This window comes from Peromyscus californicus, unplaced genomic scaffold (assembly GCF_007827085.1).
Source record: "Peromyscus californicus insignis strain IS unplaced genomic scaffold, ASM782708v3 Scaffold_5__1_contigs__length_169319896, whole genome shotgun sequence".
In the NCBI taxonomy this organism is placed as follows: Eukaryota; Metazoa; Chordata; class Mammalia; order Rodentia; family Cricetidae; genus Peromyscus; species Peromyscus californicus.
Window position 1 is genome coordinate 131,970,115 of NW_026294573.1, and position 26,937 is coordinate 131,997,051.

Here is a 26,937-nt window from a genome sequence, read left to right on the forward strand (position 1 = left end):
AAAGTCATTTTAGGGTGTTCCCGTGAACTTGTGATGTTACATTTTCCAGTTTACTCATATGCTTTATCAAGCTCTCAGGGACACTTCTAGAATAGTCTCACTTGACAAAGCATTAATTCTGAGAACTGGCTAGAGCGAACAGAGCTGTCATGTAATATTTAACAGTTCAAAATGGGAATTTAACAGTTCTAAAAGTACCTAAGGAGCTAGCATGTAAAAATGTCAACTGTGAGCACCGGAATTTGCTCTTTGGGAGAAGCACCAAGAATGTCCTGAATCAAGTGACATCGTTGTCCAAGGTAGACCCTCTACCCATTTTAATCCATTCTCAGCACACAGACAATCCCTATTTTATTAACTCCACAAACCAGACAATTTCCTCCAGCTATAATACTATAGAAAAAATCTCATCAATGACAAATACGGGACCAAAGGGGACAGAATGCACTATGAGGACTTAAAAAAATCATTCTAAGCTGGGCATGGTGGGAGGCAGGGACTGGCAGATCTCTGTGGATTCGAGGCCAGCCTGGTCTACATAGTGAGTTCCAGGACAGCCAGGGCTACACAGTGAGAGCCCGTGTCACACTGTACATGGCGGGCTTTGGTGCTTAAAAACAATATTTAACTAATGTCTGCAACAACTCTTTATAACTGCCACGTGTCATCACAGCTCAATGAAAGGAGTTTTAGTAATGTACTCACCAGAAAGGAATTCTGGAAACAACCAATTATTCATATTCCCGAAAGATAGCCTTGGGACAACAAGATGGTTCAAGATACTGCCATGCCCAACGACCTGAGTTTAATACCCAAAATTCACATGATGGAAGTCAAGAACTGACTCCACAAGCTGTCCTCTGACCTCCACGTGCATGCATGGTGACATACACAAACTCACATACCAACACATGTGCATAGATCCACCACATAAATAAACATAAGAAAACAAAAAATTAAGAAAGTGGGCCAATGGGAGGGCTCAACAGCTAAAGGCACTTAGTCAAGCCTGGTGACCTGAATTCAATTCCCCAGCCCCACACAGGGGAGACACCCGGCTCCCTCAGGCTGTCCTCTGACATATACACTTATACACTTACAATACATAAAAATGTACACAAATAGTTAAATAAATGCAACAAAATTTTGTTTAAATCAAATGACCTTTTCATAAGCTATCAAGTACACAGACACACACAACAGCAGGAAAAAATACCCACAAGGCTTGTGGAGAAGAGGGAGTCCTTGTGAACGTTGGTAAGAATTGAAATTAATATAGCTATTATGAAAAACAGTGCATAGATTCCTGAGCAAACCCAAACAGAATAACTATACGACTTGGTGTCTTAGGGTTTCTACTGCTGTGAAGAGACACCATGTCCACGGCAACTCTTTTTTTTTTTTTTTTTTTTTTTTTTTTGGTTTTTCAAGACAGGGTTTCTCTGTGTAGCTTTGCTCCTTTCCTGGAACTCACTTGGCAGTCCAGGCTGGCCTCAAACTCACAGAGATCCACCTGCCTCTGCCTCCCGAGTGCTGGGATTAAAGGCGTGAGCCACCACCGCCCGGCTGAGCCACCACCGCCCGGCCACGGCAACTCTTACAAAGGAAAACATTTCATTGAGGTGGTGGCTTACAGTTGAGAGGTTTAGTCCATTATCTTCATGGCAGGGAGCATGGTGGCTGAGAGTAGGGTGGCATGCAGGCAGACACGGTGCTGGGAGAATTCTACGTCTTGATCCAAAGGTAACAGGAAGTGAACTGTCTCACTGAACATGGCTTGAGCATATATGAAATCTCAGAGTCCACCTCCACAGTGACACACTTCCTCGAACAAGGCTATACCTACTCCAACAAATCCACATCTCCTAATAGTGCCACTCCCCTTGGGGGCCATTTTATTTCAGACCACCACACTTAGTAATCACAATACTGGCTATATATCCAAAGGATTTAAGATCACTATGACAGGTGAATTAGCATGCTCATTGCAGCATCATTCATGAGACAAGACATGGATTCAGCCTAAGTGTCCATCAGTGGCTGAAAGAGAACAGAGTTATCTTGCCTCACAACTTCAGAGGTCTCAGTTTATGGTTAGTTGGCTCCATTGCTTTTGAGGCTGTAGTGAAGCAAAATATGATGGTGAGGAGTGGGTGGGAAGCAAGCCGATCAATCTTATGGCAGCTCGTAAGCAGTAGGAGAGGAGAAAGAAGAGAAAGGAGGAGGAGGTGGAGTGGCTCCTAAAGGGCACACCTACAACGACCTAACTTCCTCCACTCAGTTCTACCTCCTAAAAGGTCCACCATCTCCCAACAATGCCATAGGCTGGTGACCTTCAGCACAAGGCCTTGGGAAGGCATTGAAGACCCTAACCATGACCCTTTTGACTGAGTTGTACTCAGCCACTGACCTTGAGAGAAACCACAGATGGCCTTCAATATGTACATGTGCTTATACACCACCATAATTAACAAGACTGCTTAAGCTACATAACATGAAGTCATGTCTACAGTCCTTTAGCCTAAAACCTTAGAACAAAATGTGTCCTGGAGTTCAATTTTCCCCCTTTTACAAGTGTAACAATTTAATGAGCCATCCTGGTGGGAGCTTGGAAGACAAGAATGCTGAAAGAAATGTAGACAATGGAGGCCAAGTTCATGAGAATTCAGAGGAAAACAAAAACTCCATCAGGAACTTGGCTTGGGATCATTTATGTGATATTTTGTCCAAGAGTCTGGCTTCATTTTGCCCATGTCCTGAGGACCTAAATGAAGTCGAATTTAAAGATAGTGGACTAACTTGTTTGGCAGAGGAAATTTCAAGACAGGAGAGAATTCAGGCTGATGCTGAGAAAGCAGCTATAATTGTTAAAGATCAGAACCACTGAAGACCCAAACTCATTCAAAGGGAGAGAGCCTAAACTGATACAGAAGAGGTTCTCAGCTCTTCAAAGGTAGCTACCTGCAGAAGTGTTTCCCCAGTCAGCACACAGCTGTGGTCCAAGGGGTCCAGGCTACATGTCAATCTGGCAGCAGAACTTGGCAGTTATCCAGTGGTACTGGTTTTCCAGGCATGAAAGATGCAAGATTGAGAGGGCTGTGAGTCTTGCACCACAGTGTTAGAGAGCAGCTGAGAGTGGGCAGCGTATGGCAGGTCAGAGTCCCTACAAAGAAGCTATGATAGATGGGAAAACCCACCCACTGTGAGTAACACCAGTGCCTGGGCTTGGATCTGGACTATAAATGGAGAAAGAGAACTGAGCAGCAGCATGCGATCATCTCTCTCTACTTCCTGGTTGTAGATATGATAAGGTGCTTCAGGTTCTTGACACTTTGAGTTCCCAGCCATGATGGACTGTACCCTTGCACTGTTTATCAAAATAAACCCTTTCTCCCTTAAGTTGCTTTTGTCAGAGTATTTTACCATGATGGCAGGAAAAGAAACTAAGACACCATGCCAGCTCAGCTTGAAACCTACCAGCCTGGATTTTATCTCCTGGTGTTTGTCATAAACATGACTAGAAGAGACCCAACTATTATAACATGTGAGACTGAATGATGTGATAATAACACCTTGTATCTCTTGTGAATAATTCTTCCTAATTATCTTGATATAAACTGATTATCACACCATGATATTAATTTAGTTCTAATAATGAATCAGATACTATAACAACATCATATCTGAGCATTTTATTCTATAAGTAAGATGCTCTCCCACTATATATCTTAACTGTAAAACAAGGGAAGTACTTCAACCAAATTCATAGCTTTAGTATAATCTAAGCTTATCTCCCCACAAGAATGAATGTCTTGGCTGTAGCAAGTGTCTCAAGGTATGATCCTGAGATGCTAGATGCTAAGTCAGGATTTGAGAGCAGATAGTTTGAGAGGATTGTAGACTATGTACTCCTGTCTTTAGGGATTCTCCACCCAGTGTTGATGCACCCAAATGTTTCCTCTCTAAGCCCCAAAATGTTTATTTACTTGCACATACTTGATAGACTTTAGAACTTTGTGCAGATATTCATCTCAAAGAAACGCAATTATTCTGCTACAGGAGAAATGGGTCAAGGCCTAACGCACAATACACAGGCCCTTTCATCAAAGAGGCCTTTCTTGGCCACATCTCAGTCACCACACAGCACAATCACCCTCAGCCTGTCTATGGAGTATACCTATGCTATGAATTTGGATGTGAAATATGATCACATGTTTGAACTTGGACCCAGCCACTTCAGCGTTTGGAAGGTTGTAGAGGCTTTAGAAGATAAAGCCTTGCTGGAGAAGGGGGTTACTTGTGTGCACAGATAAACACTGGAGAACCAGGAGTGTTAGACCCACAGTGTTGTCTCTTCAATGGAAGAGATATGTAACCTGTTTTCTACCCAGAAGGCTGGGAATGGATACGGTTAATAGCCTGGTGACCTCTGTGCTATCTGTAGGGCCAGACTGCATCTGGCTCCTCCAGACTCTTACATTTATCTCAGTCATTCTTCCTAGACCGATGGTTCTCAACCTTCCTAATGCTGCAACCCTTTAATACAGTTCCACATGTTTCTATGACCCTCAACCAAAAAATTATTGTCATTACCACTTCATAAGTATAGTTTTCCTACCGTTATGAATCAAAATGTAAACATCTGCAATGCAGGATATCTGATATGCGACTGCTGTAAAAATGTTGTTCAACTCAAGGGGTCATGACCCACAGGTTGAGAACCACTGTCCTCAGCCCTTATCTTGAACATTGTTTCTCAGCCAATAGACCCCATCTTTACAGAAGAAGTCACGTGTCCTTTGAAATGAGTTTCAGTGTAATCATGTCTTCAGCTTGGTTGTACACACAGGATTGAGTTCATTATCACCAGAAAACTTTTTTCCCAAAATTGTGCTGTGCTTAAATATGCCTAAAATAAACTGCCCAGGGTCAGACTCTGGAAGTTTGAACCAATACCAGCTACTGAGTGTTGAACCAGATTTCTTTCTTGCCTCATGGGGATCAACACTCTGATGGCCCTGATGTTTGTGGAGATACCCCACCCCCTAACTGGGAGTAGGCCTTGAGACTTCTAGCCTAGCCCCAATTCCTGTCCAATCTCTACTTCCTGATCTACCCAGATATGAGCAAGCAGCCTCCAGCTCCTTCTGAACCCTCAAGCAATTCCGCCACTATGCCGTACCCACCATGATGGACTAGACCTTCAAGTCATGAGCTGAAACAAATCCCTCTTGTCAGGTGCTTGCCATAGCAGCAGAAAAGGTAATTAATACATCTGCATATGGCTGGCTTCTCTTCTGCCCATTCATTTTGCGTTCTGTGAACAGTTTCGACCCAGATTGCTCAAAACCGGATGTGTAAGAAGTGGTGTTAGACAAGCAACACACCTCACTCACCCCCCAAATCCTGGGAGAATCAGTCTAGAAGTGGAAAGGTACATAAGATCTCTTTGATGTCATTACGGAATGAGTCAGGAATGCTGAGGGTAAAGATCAGCAGGCCTTCAGGATTGGAGAAGGAAGCCCCTTGACATTCTGAGGATGTCCTACTTGAGCCTGTAACTCAGAAAGGCTGAGCCAGCAACTGTATGAACGGAACCATGAGGAACAAAGGCTGAGACCAGGTATGACTTCAGTGTATCTGAAGAGATCAGAAAGCTGTTCACAAGTCTGCCACTATACAACAGTGTTCCCTGCCAACTTCCCCTACATCTCATAAGAGGGAAGAAAGGCTGGGCCTTCCCTGTTCCCCTGACCATCAAAGGCAGCTTCCTGTATCAGCTCCTCCCGTCCGAACACCAAGGTTCTCTGATCACATCCGGTGCTTTCCCCCTCCCCACTTGCCCGGACTCTGTCACCAGCCGTCTCCCAGAAAGGGCCAGTCTTGAGTGTTTCAAGGTAAACGTGAAGGAAGCAGAAGTGAAGTGTGACAAGGACACACCCATAGCCAGTGGAGCATGATCTGTCACAGGAACAGAGACAAAAAACGAAAGCATGAAACCCCCATAAAACCAGAACCGGAGCAGTTTCCCATGTGTAAACTCCAGAAGTTCAACACATGCATGAGTTGAGTCAGAGATGACAGATTTCGGAAATACTGAGTTGTTAAATTACAGGTGCTATTTATTGTGCTTTGCTTACTTAGAACAAAAAATATTTCACTCAGGCTACATATTCAATACATTAAACAGCTGCGCTGAAGTGTCTGTCTCTTTTCATGCCTACACTGCCACTCTGCTCATCCTCATCTGACAAGTGGTAAGCACTCACCTTGTACCCAGACTGTTAGGGACATGGGTGACATAAGAAACAGCAGCTTCCCACAGGAGCTCATGCCTAGCAGGACATTAACAGGTCATTAACACAGAAGCCCTGTCACTGAAAACTTCCTAACTGGAGTTTACTACACTTTAAAAAATCCAACACTCAAGCTGGGCAGTGGTGGTGCACGCCTCTAATCCCAGCACTCAGGAGGTAGAAGCAGGTGGATCTCTGTGAGTTCCAAGCCAGGCTGGTCTACAGAGTGAGTTTCAGGATAGCCAGGGCTCCACAAAGAAACCCTGACTAAAAAAAAAAAAAAAAAAAAATCCAGCACTCAACACTTTGATGACCTTCTCTAATAAGTGAATTTCCAAAGGCTTGCTTTGGGGGGATATTCATGCAAATATTGATCATTGATCTGGCTATTAAAAAAAGTCCAGATTGTCAGGATAAACAACAACATAGAGAAGTCAAAAATAAAATCAAGGAGAAAAGTATCTAAAGAAAGATTTTCACATTTTTTAAAACAGAATAGAGGAAGTTTGGTTAGGCTATTTTTATCAAACATCCCATTGATGGTCTGTCTCCATCCACAAGGCATTTGGGTGTCAGTAAAGAAAAGCCGCACCAGAAACACTGTGATTTAGTTAAGGGAAGGAGGCAGGCATACAAAATATTAAAAGGCATGGAATAGTATCATTTAGCTGCCAGAAAAATCACAAGCTTTCATGAGCCTAATGGCTGACTGAAACAGATCAACGCTTCTGCAATTTGCCAAGGAAGAAAAACTATGAAGATTTCAACAAGCACACTCCTAAGCAAGATCTTGAAAGATGAGTAAGATTTGGACACAAAGTGTTAGGAAAGCAAAGACAGTTGTACAAAAATACAGTAGGAAAAGACAGAAAATAGAGAGAGGACTGCTTGGGATAGTGCAGAGAGAATGTGGGAGCCTTCAAAGCAAAGCAGGAAACTGAATTTTACCCACAGTGCCCAAAGAGTGCCCAGAAAAGGTTTAAGAAAAAAAAGTCCAAAATGAGATTTTAAGAATACTTGTCTGGTTTCAAGTTGTAATTATTAAAAGGAAATCAAGAACAGCAGGCTGCCGGTGAGATGAAGGGTTCCCTAGGAAGAAGGGAAGGAGGGCAATACTGAAGGGAGGGGGGAAGAAGGAAAATAATCACACTACGGGTGTTTGAAAAGGCCACAGGAGATCATTATACATGTGTGGGCGTGTGTGTGTGTGTGTGTGTGTGTGTGTGTGTGTGTGTGTGTAAATGAGGTTATGCCATTCGGGTCAACAATGCTATCCACAAGAACCACTGACTATCTAACAAAAACCTCAGTACTAAGCATGAAGAAAACCCTTTTGAGTTATGTATCGGGGACTCAAAGAGATTCCCAAAACAATATAGGCTACTGCTACTGCCTGGGTTGCCTCCCAGAGGTTGACGGTAAGTATTGTTAAAGATATCATATACTTCAGACATGTGACTTGGACTATCAGAGACAGGTCTGACCTGAAAGTCTATCCCTGCTGAGGACTAGCTTTCAGAGCACCAGAAGGTACTAGAAGGCACTACCCAAGCTGCCAAGGAGGGAAGCAACCAATAGTCCTACCCAGCTGTGATGCCTGTGAACCACAACAATGACCAGCATGGCAAGATATCCCTAAAGGTGCGATAGTGGCATTTATAGCCTGGTGGTAATCAACAGCTGTCTAATTGAACTCAAGGCTCACTCAACAGAAGGAAATCATGCCTGGTACTGGAAAGATACCCAAGTACCCAGGGCTGGTGAGGTCATGGGTCTTAGAGGAGAACTTTCTACCACCACTTTACTAAAGCCGAATACTTCCTCGTTGCAGTATTTATTTATTTATTTATTTATTTATTTATTTATTTATTTATTTATTTATGTATACAGTGTTCTTCTATCTGCATGCATGCCTGCATGCCAGAAGAGGGCACCAGATCTCATTATAGATGGTTGTGAGCCACCATGTGGTTGCTTGGGATTCAGGACCTCTGGAAGAACAGGCAGTGCTCTTAACCTCTAAGCCATCTCTCCAGCCCCGCCTCACTGCATTCTTAATACTTATCCTTATACCCACAAGTAAGTGTAGCTGTCACTCTTTGCAACAGATGAAGACTTTTACAAAACACCACAACTGGTCAAAATATAGAACGGACTATGGAATCAATCCCCAGAACCAATGGATACACCCGGAACATAACTCTTGCATCTCAGGCTCCAGAGACACCTCGGAAGAGGGGGCGGAAGACTGAAAGAGCCAGAAGACCAGGAAGTCTGTTGTGAGATTGTGTCTCCTAGAAATGATAAGTTTTACCCATGATACTTCAACAATATGGCTGCCCAAACAGGACCTGAACAATGACAGCACAAATAGCTAATGTTGAATAGGGAACTTCGCCCCTAGACAAAGAACTCCAGGCAAATAACACCTGCTGAAAGAGGGAGACTTGGTACTCCCCAAGGATGAGCCCCCTAATGCATTATCTAGTATCAAGTGGGACAGCCCTGAAATCAAACACATGGAAGCAACACTAAATGGACTCAGCAGGCTACATAGTTATGTGTCCATGCGTTTACACATATATGCAATAATAACAAAGAACAAGAACCCATGGATCTGAGAGGAAGAAAATGGGCTAGGAGAAGATACATGGAAGGTGTGGGGGAGGGGAGGAAAGGGAAAGCGTGATGATGCAATTTATTTTAATTTCTAAGAAAATTAAAAATATGTATGTATAGAAAGGAAAACAAAGGGCAGGAGAGTCCAGCAGCCCGGGTGTGAGGTGGTGTGATCAGAGCTAAGCTGGGATGGTGGACGGGTGTGAGAGAGACATTTAGAAGAAAGAAAATGGAAAACTGTAAGTGATGGGACCGAGAGATCACATGACCCATCTCTATTATCTTTTTGTTTTTTCTTTATGTTCTTTAACTAGAGTAACACACAAACACACACACACAGACTGCCCAATATTTTTTCCACCTCCATCCTAAATCTTGTTTTTGTCCATGTATATGTGTGTGTACTTGTGGAGGCCAGAGGATAGGTCCAGATATTGTTCCTCAGGGTCCAGAGTGTGTGTGTGTGTATGTGTGTGTGTGTGTGTGTGTGTGTGTGTGTGTGTGTGTGTGTGTGTGTGTTTATGTGTGTGTTTGTGTGTATGTGTGTATGTGTGTGTGTGTGTGTGTGTGTGTGTGTGTGTGTGCTTGTGGAGGAATGAAGCTCACTTTGAGCATCTTCCTTATCATTCTTCACCTTTTTTTCTTTTCTTTTTCAAGACAGGGTTTCTCTGTGTAGCCCTGGCTGTCCTAGAACTCACTGTGTAGACCAGGCTGGCCTTGAACTCACAGAGACCCACCTGCCCGTGTCTCCCGAGTGCTGGAATTAGAGGTGTGCACCACCGCCTGGCCATTCGCCTTACTTTTTGAGACGGGTTGTCACTGAACCCAGCACTCTCTGATCAGCTCGATGCGCTCTTGCTCACAGATGTCTCCAGCCAGGGTAGTGGGAAGGACAGGGCAGGTGCGCCATGGTGAACAAGGAGAGAGGGAATGCCAGTGTGCCAGCCTTTCTCCTTTCTCCCCTCTGCAGTGGTGCCGGCCTTGTTCTGGTCAGATCTTTCCTGTTTAGAGAACCCTCTTGGGTGGTTTTTACTTAACTTGCCGACACTTCTCAAGCTAATCAAAATGACAGGAAGAACTCAGGCCTGAGAGCCATACTGATTCAGGTCGCCTGTGTAGGCTGCCCCTGGCCCCCTCCGGTCCCGACCACACTTTGAATGAGATTCTATTGACAACATCCCAAGGTGCAGACTCAAATACAGCTGCTTTCAGTTTAAATCATTAACAAATACCCCTGCGTCTTTCCCACCCAGCCCCTGGAGTTGAAGCAGATGAGGCCAGAAAATACCCATTTAAAGTAACTCCAGCTGGTAAAGCACTAACCAACTTGGATGTTAATCCAAGAGTTTTACTTTTTTATTTTATATTGTTTTTATGCTTCTAAAAAATTCCTCAGATATCACCAGGTATGACCCCAGCACAGGTGAGGTGGAAGCAGAAAGATCGGGTGTTCCAGGTTATCCTTAGCTACACAATAAGCTTGAGGCCAGCCTTGGCTGCATGATACCGTAAGCCCACCACGACCACCCCCCAAAAGAGAAAGGGAATGGGGAAAAAGAAAGTCCGCCATACCCACAGAGGAAAGAGATAAATGTCACAGCCGTGAGCGACTGCTTATATTCAAGTCAGCCATGAGCTTCTGACAATGTTACGTTTTTCCCACATAGTACATTACCACAGAACTTAGTCTTTATACATTTCTCATCTTCTTCACCAACATTCTTATGATTTAGAGTTCCATACCCCCAGACAGATTTTATTTTAATTACTTGTCTGGAAAGAATTCATTTGCAAGCTACAGATAATCTCCATGGAAGCATCTGATGAGTTCGTTTTTATGTGTCTCTTCCAGGATTTCCTCTCTAGCCTAGCTTACTCAAAGCCACAAAGAGATTTGGGGGGGGGTGGTCAGTAGTCATTGTTCATAGTTCCCTGAGGGCCCCCAAGGAGCAGGGAGTATGTGAGCCTCAGGTACATATTAGCAAGACATCAGAGCACAGCCCAAAACCTAGTCCTACAAACCCAGGTCCTTGTTATTCATCTCTGTCACCCGAGTCCCTTAAAAGGCACATCCAACTAGATCAAGATTTCCCAAGTGGGTTTCCAAGAGCACCAGCCTCTGAGGTGGTTGTGGGACTAAAAGTTTCATGGTCATGTAATTTTGTATCTTAGTCATCAAAGATGCTGTGGTTTAGACACGGGATGTCACCACAGTTCCCTGTAATGGAAGTCAGGTCCCCAGTGTGGTGATCTTAAGAAGTGTTGGGAGTTGGAGAGATGGCTCAGCAGTTAAGAGCACTGGCTGCTCTTACAGAGGTCCTGAGTTCAGTTCCCAGCACCCACATGGTGGCTCACAACCATCTACAATGGGATCCAATGCCCTCTTCCAGCATACAGGTGTATATACAGATAGAGCACTCATATACATAAAATACATAGATAACTAAATCTTATTTTAAAAAGTGTTGGAGCTGGATGGCACACGTCTTTAATCCCAGCACTTAGGAGGCAGAGGCAGTTGGCTCTTCATGCACACATCTTTAATGCCGGCATTTAGGAGGCAGAGGCAGTTGGCTTTTCATGGGTTTGAAGCCAGCCTCATCTACAAAGTGAGTTCCAGGACAGCCAGAGCTGTTACTCAGAGAAACCCTGTCTCAAAAAAACAAAATAAACAAACAAAGTGTTGGGACAGTTTTGAGGTAGAAGTGGAACGTTTTTAAGTCATGTGAGACATTGTCCTCAGAAGGGATTCACACGGCTCTTGTGGGACTGCAGTCTCCTTCTGGTCTTCTGGCTCACCATGAGATCTCTTCCTCACATGCACTCCGAGTGACTCTATCCACCATGGGGTGACAAGCCAAGGTGGCCTTTGCCAGAGTCTGAGCCATGCTGCATGGACTTTCAGCTGCTAAAACTGTCAGTTAAATTGAAAAATTGTCATCTTTATAAATTATCCAGCTTTGAGTATTTTATGACAGCAATTTTTAATAGACTTAATACAAAGGGATGAATAAAAACAGGAGGTTGGATGAGAAGAGGAAAGAAATTAAAAGGAAAGGAGAGGACATGACTGCTCCTAGGTCCCTCTGCACTGCATGGTCCCCCAATCTCTGCACTGCATGGTCCCCCACCTTCTGCACTGCATGGTCCCCCAATCTCTGCACTGCATGATCTCCCACCCTCTGCACTGCATGGTCCCCCAATCTCTGCACTGTATGGTCCCCCACCCTCTGCACTGCATGGTCCTCCAACCTTTGCACAGCATGGTCCTCCAACCTCTGCACGGCATGGTCCCCCACCCACTGCACGGCATGGTCCTCCACCCTCTGCACTGCATGGTCCTCCACCCCCTGCACTGCATGGTCCCCCACCCTCTGCATGGCATGGTCCTCCACCCTCTGCACCTTGCCTCCTCAGGCAACCTCTAATTTCAAAGAAAGGGTAGTGGGACTTAGACCCTTCTTCATCTTCTCCCTCCAGCTTTTCCAAAACATGAAACAAACCTCTGGGACTTTGTGAGAGTGTCTAAAAAGGATTACCAGACAGGGGAAGACTCATCATGAATGTGGCTGGCACCATCCTATGGCTGAGGTCCTGAACTAAAGAAGGAGAAAGTGAACTGAGGACAAGCATCCATCTCTGACTTGAATATAAGCAGTTGCTCACGGCTGTGACATTTATCTCTTTCCTCTGTGGGTATGGCAGACTTTCTTTTTCCCCATTCCCTTCCTCTTTTGGAGGGTGATCGTGGAGTTTATTATAGATACATGGGCAAGCATAGCCAGAGGCAGAGACATCTGGGAGATCCCAGAATAAACATGACCAGACTGAGCTGGGCCTTGTGGGGAGAGGGGGAAGTTGAGGGGAGAGAGGGGGCCAGGTGCAGCAGCCAGGAGAGCAAAGGTACAAAAGAGGAGGGAAACCAAAATGTCTGGATTATACAGGGAAGAGCCTCTTGGAGAAGGGCAGCCCAGTCCCTGGTCTGGAAAAGTTTAGTGTATAGGGCGGGATATGCCAGCCATAACCTATTAACAAGTAGAGACTGAGGGATGCTGGGAGAATCTGGTAGCCAGGGCAGCTTTGATATGTTAAATAGGCACCTCAGCCATTTGTGCCAGGGTTTGAGGCTTAACATTGATGAAACCAGCAGTTGATGAACTTTTTGGTTAGAGACTGTTTTCAAGGATAAGTCTGATTCTTCTGTTGCCTTCTCTGTCCCCGCTCCTGCCATTTACTGCTTCAAGACTAGACTCCTTTCTGCTGAGTTTGAACACACCCAATGCCTCTTAGGCTCTCAGACCAAGCCCTTGCTTGTCAAGAGGCTCACTTCCCCCATGAGGCCTTCCCTGGCCAATGCTCTACGGCAAAGTGTCCCCTTGTTTTTCTTTCCGTCATAACCCGCATCCCTGCAGAACATGGCATGGTGTGCCTAGTCTCATTTTGTGAGTTTTAGTGCATATAAGAAAAAAGGCAGAATAAAACAAACCCCATTTCCTAGAAAACCCCTTTAAAATTCAGCCTTTTGACTAGGTTCTCCATAACCTCACACACACATTTTTACCATCTGCCAACTGCACTAAAGTCGGTTCCTGGGGACAGGAGCCCTGGCCGTGTGTCACTGTATCCCAGCTACTTAAACACTCTCAGTAACAGGACTTACTCTGTCATTGCTGACTATAAAGACTGGATGCTGTTGTCATGCTCTGGCCTCTGTGCCTCTTGCTCTCTCACTGGGAATGCAGCTTCTCAGGCCCCACCCTAGAGCTGCTGTCGGAAACCCCAGGGACCCCGATGTTTGCTGATGTCAGAGCTCCTGTCCTAAGACATCTTCAGGATAAAGCAGCCACAGAACTCTAAAATTTCGTTGTTTGTGAGCAATCCCTTCTGCTACTCAGAGCATCTGACGGAGAAATGAGCAAATTTCTAGTTTCGTTATTCCTAGGATTATCATGTATAGCAACACATTGCTTTCCCCGCCAATAGAAATAATGCTTTAATTAGGACACAATGTCCCACTGAGAATTAATCAGCTTATCAGCTACCACCAAACACTCGAGGGCCAGTTTACCATCTGCCATAACAAAAAAAAAATTCCTTCTCATCACAAGCCAATCATTTGGTTATATTCCCAATGATAATATAGAAAACTTGGTTAGTTTTAATATAGAGAAACACTCAGGAGAATAATGTATGGTCACATTTACTTATTTTCATTTCCCATCAACTGCAAGTTGGCAATGGACGACATTTTTTATTTATTTATTTTTTAATGGACGACACCAAATAAATGTCATGAATATTGCGTACGAATCAAAATGCCTTCTAGGGCATTCAACATCCTGACAGGAGTACAGGGTCAAACATGCCCAATAAGTCCTGCTTCTCAGCCCTTCTCCCCCTTCCCATCACATGACCCTCTCCTTTTCTGGCCTGGTCCCACTCCTCAATCTAGGTGGACCTCAGGAGCAACAACTGCCATCCTGGGCTACAAGGCTCCTTCCCTCTTGGAGGTTCCATAGCCTCCAGCAGCAGGCCTGGCCACCAGCTATGGAGCAGCCCTGCATGGCATGGTCCTCCACCCTCTGCATGGCACAATCCTCCACCCTCTGCATGGCACAGTCCTCCACCCTCTGCACTGTATGGTCCTCCACCCTCTGCACTGCATGGTCCTCCACCCTCTGCACTGCATGGTCACCCACCCTCTGCACTGTATGGTCCTCCACCCTCTGCACTGTATGGTCCTCCACCCTCTGCATTGCATGGTCCTCCACCCTCTGCACTGCATGGTCCTCCACCCTCTGCACTGCATGGTCCTCCACCCTCTGCACTGCATGGTCCTCCACCCTCTGCACTGCATGGTCCTCCACCCTCTGCACTGCATGGTCCTCCACCCTCTGTACCTTTTCTCCTCAGGCAATCTCTAATTTCAAAGAAAGGGTAGTGGGACTTAGACCCTTCTTCATCTTCTCCCTCCAGCTTTTCCAAAACATGAAACAAACCTCTGGGACTTTGTGAGAGTGTCTAAAAAGGATTACCAGACAAAGGAAGACTCATCATGAATGTGGCTGGCACCATCCTATGGCTGAGGTCCTGAACTAAATAGGAAGGAGAAAGCAAGCTGAGGACCAGCTCCGTCTCTTTCTGCTCCCTGATTATGGACACCAGGTGACCAGGCACCTCACAGTCCTGTTGTCATGCCTTCTCCACCAGGACAGAGTCCACCCTCAAACTGTGAGGCAAAATAAACTTCTTCTTCTTCTTCTTCTTCTTCTTCTTCTTCTTCTTCTTCTTCTTCTTCTTCTTCTTCTTCTTCTTCTTCTTCTTCTTCTTCTTCGGTTTTTTTAGACAGGGTTTCTCTGTGTAGTTTTGGTGCCTGTCCTGGATCTCTCTCTGTAGACCAGGCTGGCCTCGAACTCACAGAGATCTACCTGGCTCTGCCTTCCAAGTGCTAGGATTAAAGGCATGTGCCACCACCACCCAGCCCCTTTCTTCTTTTTTATTTTACAAAATATTTGTATTGATTATTCAGGAGTTTCACATAATACACACTGATCACACCCACCTCCCTGTCCTTCTAGGTCTGCCTCTCCAAACTTGGGACCTCCTGCGCCCACCAAAAAAGAAGAAAAAGAGGGGGCAAAGTTCAATTTGCATTGCCCATATACTCACTGGAGCACAGTCAAACTCCGGGTGGCCAGCCCCCTAAAGAAAACTGAGTCCTTCTCCACCCCACCCCTGCCAGAAGCCGTCATTTGTGGAAAACTACACTTCAGCATCCTTATCACAGTTTTGAAGAGTTCTCTTTGATGCCTTTCTGTCTAGACTGTTACTTTTGGGGGGGAGGGTACTCACAGAGTCTCCTATGCCCCTCTTTCTCAATTGTGGGCCTGCAGTTATCGATACCATGGCAAAAAGTAGCTCTCTTCCCCTTTACAGTCAGTGGGGCAAAGATCATGGACTTCCACATGGTTTCTGGCAACGGCATGGACCATGGACATCCACATGGTCTCCACTACGGAGTATGAGTTCTGCCTCTGTCCACCGCGCACTCAACCACTCTGTTCCTCCATCTTCCCCACTTCTCCATCACATGTTCCTTTGTTGTAGTGGCATCGGAAACTGCAGTGTGTCACACAGTATATGTTTTTGCCTAAACAGCAAAATATTCATTGCAGTGAGTCATTGGTCTGGTTCAAGGTTTCTATTTTCTGAAGGACCATATATACTGGACCATTACCGAGACTCAACTTGGGTATTCTGCTGTTGCCCAGAGTCAAAGTGATATAAAGACTAGGCAGGGCATCAGGGGTAGGTTCTGTGTGAGCTCCTGGCTCCTGCACACCTCCTCGCCCTCAGTAACTGCCTCCCCAAGGCCCCCAGGCTCCATCTGTGTGCTTGTAGCCTGCAGGTGGGCAGGCAATATGGGCTGCAGCTCAAGCTGCTCCATGTTGGGGGCCAACCAGCCGCTGGGCTATGACTGGCCCTATTCAGTAATGACACATTTCTGAGGGAGCTCCAGGCTGCTGCACACCACCCTGTCCCCAGTGCCAGCCACCCTGGGGCTCACCAGGCAAGGCACGATGTTGAGCTCATAGGCTTCGGGCAGCACCACTACCCCAAGATCTCCTGCTCCCAGCAGGGCAAACAGCACAGATTGTAACCTTGGCAGCTCCATGTTGGGGGTCAGCTGGCCTAGGGCCTGGGGCCGGCCCTATTCAGTAATGACCAGTTTCTGAGGGAGCCACAGGCCTCCATACATCTCATCTCTCTGTTGTTGGTGCTGGCAGCCCCGGGCTCATCAGGCATGACCTTTGTACTTGCAGCCTGCTGACTGAGTCGCGGTGACCAAGGGCACAGATTGGTCATTCTCCATGTGTGTCCTTCTATTCCGTCTTTCCTTCCAGTTTTGTGAGTCCACTTCTCAAAAGCATCTTCCCATAAGGCTTGCCTTTTTTTTTCTTCTTAGTTGTTCCAGAGCTATTGTGGGCTCTGCAGACCCTTTTTCTGCTGTGATGTTTCCCTTCAGGGCCTCCATGAGTCTCTCAGACTCCTGGGAGCTCCAAGGTGGGTGTTGATGGCTGCCATCATCTTTTCAAAAGCAACCCTTCTTTCTTAAGTGACTTCTTATCAAGTGACAAGTGACAAGAAATCAGCTAAGATGGGGTAATACGGCAATCTGTGTTTGTGTGTGTGTGTAGGAGGTACACACACACACACACACACACACACACACACACTCATGATGAGGTCCCACTATTCAGCTCAGGCTTCCTCATGATATTGATCCTCCTGTCTCAGCTCCCCAAGTGCTGGGATTGCAGGCTGTGTTCTCACACTTAGCTGAAGAGGAAGAATCGGGAGTGAGCAGTTTGAGGGGGACCTTGCCATGAAGGAATATTGGAAGGTGGGAGATGGGGGAGGAGGGGGATGGTGGTCAGAAGACACACTAGCATCTTCCTTGTGGAAGCAGGTCACATACCAGATGGGTGTTAACATTGCCCAGGTTTCCATGTGCCTTTTGTGGTACTCTGGATCTCTGAGTTTAGACAATAGCATTCCCAAGAAAGTACACGATACAACCAAGGCCAAGAAGCAAGGCATTTTCATTAGGCCCTATGACCCATACCTTAAAAATCAACAAGTAGTGGACTTGCTTGTAATTTATGAATGTGTCCCCTGATGTTCTCTCTTCGTGTCTGTAAATGACTTTCTCAAGGAACAGGTGGTTCAGTGTCAAAAAAGGAAAAGAAAAACCAGAGAAAGAAAGTTACTTGTTTCATGGTTATTGGTACTCTGGGCAAGAGGCTTCTCTCAACCTCAAGGAGGAGCAAGGTGGCCAAGCTACAGTACAAGTGAAACATTACCCACAGCTGGAGAGTGAGCCCCTGCCAGAGCCCTCAGCCTAAGGTCCTCGCCTCACTCAAACACACATCCACTACGGGAGACCACACTTCCAGACCCGAGTTACAGGTCCTAAGTCCTTAGTCGCCTGGAGCTGCATAGACTAAATGTAGCCAGCGGGCTGGGAACGCAGCTCAGTTGGCCAAGTGCTTACCACACGAGTGCAAGGATCTGATTGATCCCCAGCACCCACATAAAATGATAATAATAAGCCAGGCGGCGGTGGCGCACGCCTTTAATCCCAGCACTTGGAAGGCAGAGCCAGGCGGATCTCTGTGAGTTCGAGGCCAGCCTGGTCTACAGAGTGAGATCCAGGACAGGCACCAAAACTACACAGAGAAATCTTATCTTGAAAAACCAAAAAATAAAAAATAATAATAATAATAAACAGCTGTGATGGCACATGACTATAATCCCAGCATTGGAAGTTGAGGGCATGTTGGTCTCTGGGACTCATTGGCCAGCCAGCCTTAATTGGCAAGTCCATAGACTCCGTGAGAAACCCTATCTCAAAAAACAAAGTAGAGCCGGGCGGTGGTGGCGCACGCCTTTAATCCCAGCACTTGGGAGGTAGAGCCAGGCGGATCTCTGTGAGTTCGAGGCCAGCCTGGGCTACCAAGTGAGTCCCAGGAAAGGCGCAAAGCTACACAGAGAAACCCTGTCTCGAAAAACCAAAAAAAAAAAAAAAAAAAAAAAAAAAAAAACAAAGTAGACAGCTCCTGAGAATGACACCTGAAGTTGACCTCTGACCTACACATGAATGCACACACATGTGTACACACACAAACCTGCAGCATACGTACATGAGTAAATAGACACACATAGAGAGAAATAAATATATAATGTCAAAAGGCAGGCGTTGACTGCTTCTCACCAGCTGTCACTCAAGCTTTGGTCGCCCTTTGAGGCAGCCTTTGGCGTAAAAGGTGACTTGAGGGGCTTGTTGTGTAGCTCGGTGGTAGAGTGCTTGCCCATCATACGGAGGTCCCTCACTTCCAGCTCCAGCACCACCCAAATAGGAGGAGGTGCCTGTGAGTGCCGGAGAGTCCTGAGAACCATTGCTCAGAATCCTCTCGAGGATCCTAAGTCTGATGATGACTGGGTTTTCACATTGCCGCGGGAGAGGTGCCTCCCACAGTCCTCGTTAGCACATCAGTGCGTTCCCCGTCTCACATGGAAAAAATGGGACCGCAACGCCTGCGCAGACCATTGTCCCCTAAAGCACAAGTTGAGTTTCAGAAGATGACTGGTGTCTAGCCACACCTTCCCACTACTAGACTGCTAGCAACCAATTTTTCTTTTAAAATACAACTTGAAACAAGAGAGGTTTGCTGAAATACACACAGAAGCACACTCACCAAAAAAAAAAGGAAACGAAAAAGAAAAAAAAAAAACCTCTCATGGGAAAGTCCCAGGAGCTGGTCTCTATTTACCAATGTACTGCTTCCAGCTTCCTAGAAGCCCCAGGAGGAAGGGACAAGATGAAGCACTCCTGGTTCCCTGTCCCCAGGGTGCTCACATTGGGGCTTTCCTAAGCCCCGAGGTCCCAAGGGAAAAGCTTTTGCTGTTATCATACCTTAAACCACTCGGTTTTACTAAATATTTGCAAAATAAATTAAAACTAGAAAGAAGGCAGAAGCGCAGCTGCACACCTGCTTTCCTTGAATGTCGGGCCCCGTAAACACCAAGCTCAGCAGTGGGGGCTGGGGAGATGAGTCAGAGTGCACTGTGCAGGCATGGGGATCCGAGTTCAAATCCCCAGCTCCTGCTTAAAAACCAGGCATGACCACTTCTGCACCTTTAACCCCAACATGGTGGTGGGCAGAGATGGGGGGCCAGTGGGATGTGCTGGCCGCCAACCCAGCTGTAGTTTCCATGAGAGACAACGCCTCAAGGAAATACGGCAGGGAGTGGTAGAACAGGGTGCCCAGCATCCTCCTCTGGATTCCACATGCCCACAAATGAGCACATGCCCCCACCCCCCCACACACACACAGAGACAGAGAGACAGAGACAGAGAGACAGAGAGAACTTTAATGGTGTTTCAGGCAGGCTGGACCATAAGGTCCCAGGCTGTCCCATGGGTGTCTTTCACTTACCTGAGCTGCATAGTATCAGGGGCCTGTGGATGCTTCAGGCAACCTGGACCATGAGGACCCATAGAAGGATTCTTAAATGTGTGTGAACATCATAATTACTTGAGAAATATCCTTTGATTATTAATCATAATGTCCTTTGATTCCCAGACCAGCTCACAATGATCACTGTAGCAGCATTAAAAGCCAAAAACTCCCAAGGCCTGCACCAGAACTAAAGTGCCTTCCCATCATCCAAATAGTGCACAGTGGCTTCCCATCATGCAGCAGCTGCTGGGGACTTAAAGCCTGGTCCGTAGCAGTAGTGGGAGACCCAGGGCTCCTCGTCACGTGAGCGTCAGGCATTCTCGGAAGCTGCCATGTAAACCTCTGTGACAGGTGAAAGCAGACTTAGAGACAAAGCCATATGCATTCCTTTGAAGGGAGTTTTTTCTGACTTTGTCTTGTAGGGTGGTGGTTTTCATCATCTGGGAAGCTCTCGTAAAGGACACATTATATTTTCAGTGGGAGTGTATCCCTACTAAATTAGAGTTTGGCAGGGACAAGGGGCAAAAGTCTACATTTTTGAAGGATATTTCTCAAGTAATTATGATGTTCACACACATTTAAGAATCCTTCTATGGGTCCTCATGGTCCAGGTTGCCTGAAGCATCCACAGGCCCCCGATACCATGCAGCTCAGGCAAGTGAAAGACACCCATGGGACAGCCTGGGACCTTATGGTCCAGCCTGCCTGAAACACCTACATGCCTACCAGGCACCACAAGGTGCTAGGCTGTTGTGTGTCAATATGATGAACAAGTATATGGTGGTGAAATCAGAAAGAAAGGGAGGCAGAATGGTCCGTGTGCTGTGGTAAGAGGCAGTTCTGAAGAAGTAAGGGCTGTGAGGTATGAGTTGATGTTGGTGGTCTGCTTGCCACTGGGAACCAGGGTTGCTGCCTATAGCCATATCTGGGTCTTCAACAGCCAGGGTCTGTAGTAGGTAGCTGTTCCAGCTTTGACCTGGAAGTACTACCCCCATTGAGGCTTCAGTAACTGTCAAGCCTACAAGGCGGACCGAGAGAGGACCCCTGAAGACCCGAGATTCGGATGGGCCGGCTCTCTTGGTTTCTGGATCCTGGACGCTGGAGGTAGACCGAGCAGAGTTCTCCAGAGAACACCGCTAGACTGCACTTCACCTTTCCAAGACCCTGTAACCTATCCCTTTACTTGTAAGTTACCCCACAAAATAAAGCTCCCTTTTAACTATGTGGAGTTGCCTTAATATTGGGCGCCAGGGTCTGTGTTGATGTCCAAGGCTTCAGTAACCACTGAAGGCCATGAGGATGACCAGGGTCTGGTCAAACACCTGAGTCCATGTTAGTCTACGAGGGCCATGCTTCCACTGGAGCTATGCTAATCTGGATGGCCTGTGCTATCACCCGGCACCATGGTGACATCTGAGCCTAAACTGAGTCGAAGGGCCATGTCTGGATCTGTGGCCCTACAGCAGCCAAGATAGGTCTGAGTTGATGCCCATGGCTCCTGATACCATCAAAGGCCATGCTGATGCCAGGGACCTGGGCTGCCACCTGGGGCCATGTAGGTATCCAAGGGCCACTCTGCTGTGGGGGCTGTGCTGATCTGGGTGGGCTGCACTGCCTGGGACCATGGTGACATCCGAGCCCAGGCTGCTGCATGGGACCATGTCTAGGTCCCTAGTCCTGTCACAATCAGGGTCTGTGATGTTCCATGGCCCATGATGCCACCAAAGGCTACACAGATGCCTAGGGTCTAGGCTGCATCCTGTGGCCACGTTGGTGTCCAAGGGCCATACTGCTACTGGAGCCTTGGTGTCGTCTAGGTCAGGGCTGCTGCCGAGAGCCATGTCTGGGTTCATGGCCCTACAGCAGCCAAGGTCTGTGTTGATGTCTGTGATTCCTGGTACCACTGAAGGCAATGCTGATGCCAGGCGTCTGGGCCACCACCTGTAACCATGTTGGTGTTCGAGGCCCTTGCTACCATGAGGGTCATGCCAATCTGTGTGGCCTGTGCAGACACATGGGACCAGGCCCAGGCTGCTGCCATGGGCCATGTCTGGGTCCGTTGTAGGAGCCTGTTTTCAGGTTCCTCATGGCTTTACCCAGCAGGTCTGCACAGAAAGGATGATTAGAACCACGGGCCTGAATGCAAGTGTCTGAGATGATCTGCACTTGGCTGTGCTGGGGGAGGAAGTCTTTTGCTCCACCCCTTGGCATCTCTATAAATACCCTGGGGCAGAGACAGTCAGGTCTCCTTGGAATAGGTTCCAGGCCCTCTCACGGACAACCTTTATTTTCTATCTGTTTATCTCCACAATCTAAATTTTTCTATCTAATAATTCCTGCTGCTCCAACTCAAGAAAACTCTGGGGAACTGTGGGGTTGGTGGGTAAATGCCCCACAGTCTGTGGCCCTCCAGCAGCCAGGGTCTGGGCTGATATCCATGGCTCGTGTTACCGCTGGGGTTCATGAGAACCATGCGTGTTGAAATCCAAGGACCATGCTGAGCCAGCCCTGTCCCTCACTGGCTCCAGGGTAGCTGGCCCTGCCTCTCACTGGTCACTGTAGCAAGAGAGCTAGCATGCCCCCATGGGGGAGCCGACCCAGCACTTGGGAGAGATGGCCCCATCCCACACCACAGTCATGGGAGAGAAAGCCCTAACCCTCACCACAGTCGTGGGAGAGGGAGAGCTGGCTCTGCTGCTCATCTGAGGAGGTGATCCCACTGGCCTGAACTGAGCAGTTTAACTACACCCAGACCCACATCCTGGGCCTTGGGTTGACCCACCCTAACAGCTGCCCCATCTTTGACCTGCTGGAGTGCTTGAAGGAACTGGTCATGCAGAATGATAGCCGTAGGATCTCCATGACTCAAGGCAACAACAGGATATCCAAGAGGACTTTTGATAAGGGCCCAGTGATGGTGGTGTGCCAGAAACCAGAGGCCTTGAGCCAGACCAACAACTCACTGAAATGAACATTTTTTGAGTGGAGCTGATTGGACAAAAGGGTGCATGACACACCACAGCTCCTGATGCCACTAGGGTGAATGAAGAGGTGTTGGAGAGATGGGAGGAGCGAGGTAGGTTTATTGGTTTTCTTTTGTTTTTAATTAATTGGGGGGCACACTGCAGGGGTGAGGGGCAGATGTGGAGGGACTGGGAAGTGAGCAGGATTGGGGTGCATGATGTGAAATTTCCAAAGTATCAATAAAGAATTATGCTTAAATTAAAAAAAAAAGAATCATCCTACTGTTGATGATGTTGCTCAACTAGTCATGTGCTTGCCTAACATATGACCAGATTGGATATCAGCACCACATAAATTAGTATGTTAGTCCATATTTCTAATCCCAGCACTCAGTGGCAGAGGCAGGAGAATCAGAAATTCAAGGTCATACTCGGCTACATAGAGAATTTGAGGTCAGCCTGGATGTTGGAGCTGTTTGGGAAGAATTAGGAAGTGTGGCCTTGTTGGAGGAGGTATGTCACTGGGGCTGGACTTTGGGATTTTAAAAGCCCACTGTCTTCCTAATTAGTGCTGTGTGTGTGTGTGTGTGTGTGTGTGTGTGTGTGTGTGTGTGTGTGTGTGTCCTACTTCCAGATAAGGATGTGGGCACTCAGTTGTTACACCAGTACCCTGCCTGCTGCCATGCTCCCTGCCCGGCTGTGAAATGGACCCACCATCTGGAGCCCTGAGCTCCATCAAACTCTTTATTCTATCCATTGCCTTGGTCACGGTATCTTCTCACAGCAACAGAAAAGTAACTGAGACATCAAGCCAGCCTGCCTGCCTGCTTCCTAAAGCAGGCAAGACCCTGTCTCAAAAAATATTTTATTTCTTATTTTACCCATAATAAGATTGGAAATGCAGCCGGGCGGTGGTGGCGCATGCCTTTAATCCCAGCACTTGGGAGGCAGAGCCAGGCGGATCTCTGTGAGTTCGAGGCCAGCCTGGGCTACCAAGTGAGTCCCAGGAAAGGCGCAAAGCTACACAGAGAAACCCTGTCTCGAAAAACCAAAAAAAAAAAAAAAAAAAAAAAAAAGATTGGAAATGCATCCATTAAGGAGCAGTGATACACTGTGAACTGTTTGACATGTTCTGAAACATGCCTTTGACACGACTGCTCTGCATGTGGAGCAATCCTATCGAGTCCCAACAGCAAGTACAAGTTGTAGGAAAGCACAAGAGAAAGCCATTGCTAAGCCTCTCAGCACACTGCAAATTAATGCGTTTTAAAGAAACGAGGGAACTTTTCAATGATATCGATGCTAAAGAGTATATATCTAATGAAAATTCCCAACAAAAGGACAGCGCATTAGAGACAAAAGATCATAGCAAATGGGGTGATAAAGTCGGCAATAAAACTTCTAGGGGGAAATGGGTTTTTTATTTAGTAGCAACATTAGCAGACACAGTCACCTGAGAGCGCCATTGGCAGTGGCCTCCTAGGGCACACTCCGAAACATTAATTCAGATTAACTCACATTAGAGCACTCAAGACTCTAAATCAGTAGGAGTGAATTAAAGCAAAGGGTATAAACCCACCAATAATGTCCGAGGAGGCACTGGAGATCCCCGCGGGAGCCCATAGATTCAGCTGTAAGATTGCTCTGTGGTTTTGATTAGAGGATTAATAGCCCTCAAATTAATATCCCAGAAGATGAAGAAAAGGAGGAAACTCAAACATGAAAGGGTCATTTGTTGGCCAGATTTTGTGATTGGTAAGAAATAAACCCTGAGATTGAACATACACATTGGAGACATTCCTGGAAGTCATACAGAAAGTATGAGTGTGGATTGCCTTAGCTAAAGGAATCCACACCAAAGCAAGGAACCTAATTCATAGTCCATATAGTTATTTATGTTTAAGTTATTATTTAATTTATAAGAAGTTCACCTTTCTATCTGAAAATACTATGTATTTTAAGTTTCTATTTTTTCATCTATCGATTTTTCTATGTTTGTTTTTTTGTTTTTGGAGACAGGGGTCTCCTGTGTAGCTCCAGCTGTCCTGGAACTTTCTCTGTAGACCAGGCTGGCCTGGAACTTACAGAAATCCTTCTGCCTCTGCCTCTGCCTCTGCCTCCCGAGTGCTGCAATTAAAAGCTTACAGGTGTGCACCATCACTCCCATCCACCGTCTGGTTTTTCTCAAAACCAGGCAAATATGGCTTTAAGCCCGAAAATGAGCCAGTATACTCTAAAATCAAATGTTTAAAGAAAATGTGCTAATCATCTTGTATTTTTAAAAATTCAGGTGAATTGACAATTCATTATTTAAAAGTGTCTGTAAGTATATCAATACTAAAGAGAAAAGGAATATTTGAATCTCTTTCTTTAACCTAAAACATGTGCCACCAAAGCAAATATGACAGTGTTGTTTGGTATAGAAATTTTTGCTTGTTTTTGGTTTTCTGAGATAGTGCCTCATTATGTACCCTGGGCTGGCCTTGAATTCATGGTCCTGTCTCAGTTTCCTGAGGGCTAGAAGTAAAGGAATGGACCATCATGCCCAGAACTTACATGTGAAATTTAAAACATGAAGAAAGACAAGCAATCTAAGCCAAATGTAGACAAATTTGCCAAGCAAAATATAAAAAAGACGTAGACTCACCTGAGTCATTTAAAACCAGTCTGGGCAGAATATTTAAAAGCCCTGAGTCCCTAGGGCCACTTACAAGATGACAGTGTAATTACCATTACCAGTATAATGCCAAGTTAATTATTATTATTCTTATGTTATCTTCCATGTACTGAGATACAGCCACTGACCAGGCTGGGTACAGGGGAATGCAGTGCAGTCTTGCATCTGGGTTTGGGTTTTGTCTTTGCAGCATAATGAGTGAGCCTGACTCTTCTTCCCTGCCTCCAGAAGAAAAGAAACAACATCCATAAGTTGACAGGACAAGGCCAGTGCAGGACAGTGTGGGTACTTACTCAGAGGGAGTCAGGCCTTGGCTCACAAACCTCATTTACACCTGCTCTGCCTGATCCAGTGAGTTCACCAGCCACTGGCACAAGACAACCCAAACTGAGGATTACAGCTGCCCATACCTGTGTGTGTGCTTTTCCTGTCTAAACTACATACCAGGCAAGGGTGTGCCAGAGCCAGAGACCCAGAGAGGTTAAAGAACTTGAAGAGGCCCCACCAGTGGTGCTGGCCAAGCTGTAGGCAATGGTAATAATAGAGACTAAAGTCAGCAGCCCGGAAAGGTCACTAATTAGAGCTGAGGAAACCGTCTGCCAGAGTCCAGAGGGACCAAGCTGAGCACAAGAACTGAAGCCCTGGGCAATGAGCAGACGGTGAGAAGCGCTTGTGCAGAGCGTATTGGTGGAAAATCTGGGGTAGGAAGTAGAAGACAGCCTCGGAGACAGCCAAAAGGTGTCTCTGTGGTCAGATGTGGACAGGCCAGAGCTGTTCTGGATGAGACAAGACAAAAGGAAGTGTAACCATCACTAGGAATCAGATGGTCAGGAGTTTTCCCAGCACAGATCACCTGGACCACTGGGGAGCCCCATCTCAGACAGCATTCTCCACACTTTCGCTCTATCTTAGGAGAGGACTTCAGTCGGAAAATCAAGCAATCTGGCCTCGATTCTCCTGATTTGCCCATGTAGACTCTGAATGGAATAGCAAGACGTGGTAAACTCAGTAACACAGACAGAGAAGGAGGCAGGAGAGGCTTTGACAGTATCAGTCGGCTATAAATTCACCCTGGAGAAAGACGGCTTGAAGCAACCCAGAAAGTGTTCTGGAGCCATTGCCCCTCTAGTTTTTTGCCTTTGTGCCCTCAACGCTGACGCTCACCGACACTCACATGCTTACACACACAGACACGTGCCTGTGTAAAGGCAGTGAAACAAGGCTCATGCCTGGCTCCAGGACCCTAATCTGCTGCTTTGGACTGTCCGCCCCACCTTACCACTTACAACAAAGCTCATGAGTCAATGCATCATCCAGTGGACGACCCGTGCGGTCAAAGGCCCATCCCAGGAACCACA

The 26,937-nt window shown here is 46.5% G+C and overlaps 1 protein-coding gene and 1 non-coding gene across 6 annotated transcripts in view; one reads left to right on the forward strand and one right to left on the reverse strand.

Annotated features, from left to right (window-relative positions):
* Slco5a1 (solute carrier organic anion transporter family member 5A1) overlaps window positions 1–26,937 on the reverse strand; it is a 168,918-nt gene that overhangs the window by 122,992 nt on the left and 18,989 nt on the right. The window lies entirely within an intron of this gene.
* On the forward strand, window positions 18,884–18,990 carry LOC128098101 (small nucleolar RNA U13). Its single transcript, XR_008214128.1, has one exon. It is a non-coding gene; the product is annotated as a small nucleolar RNA U13 (small nucleolar RNA).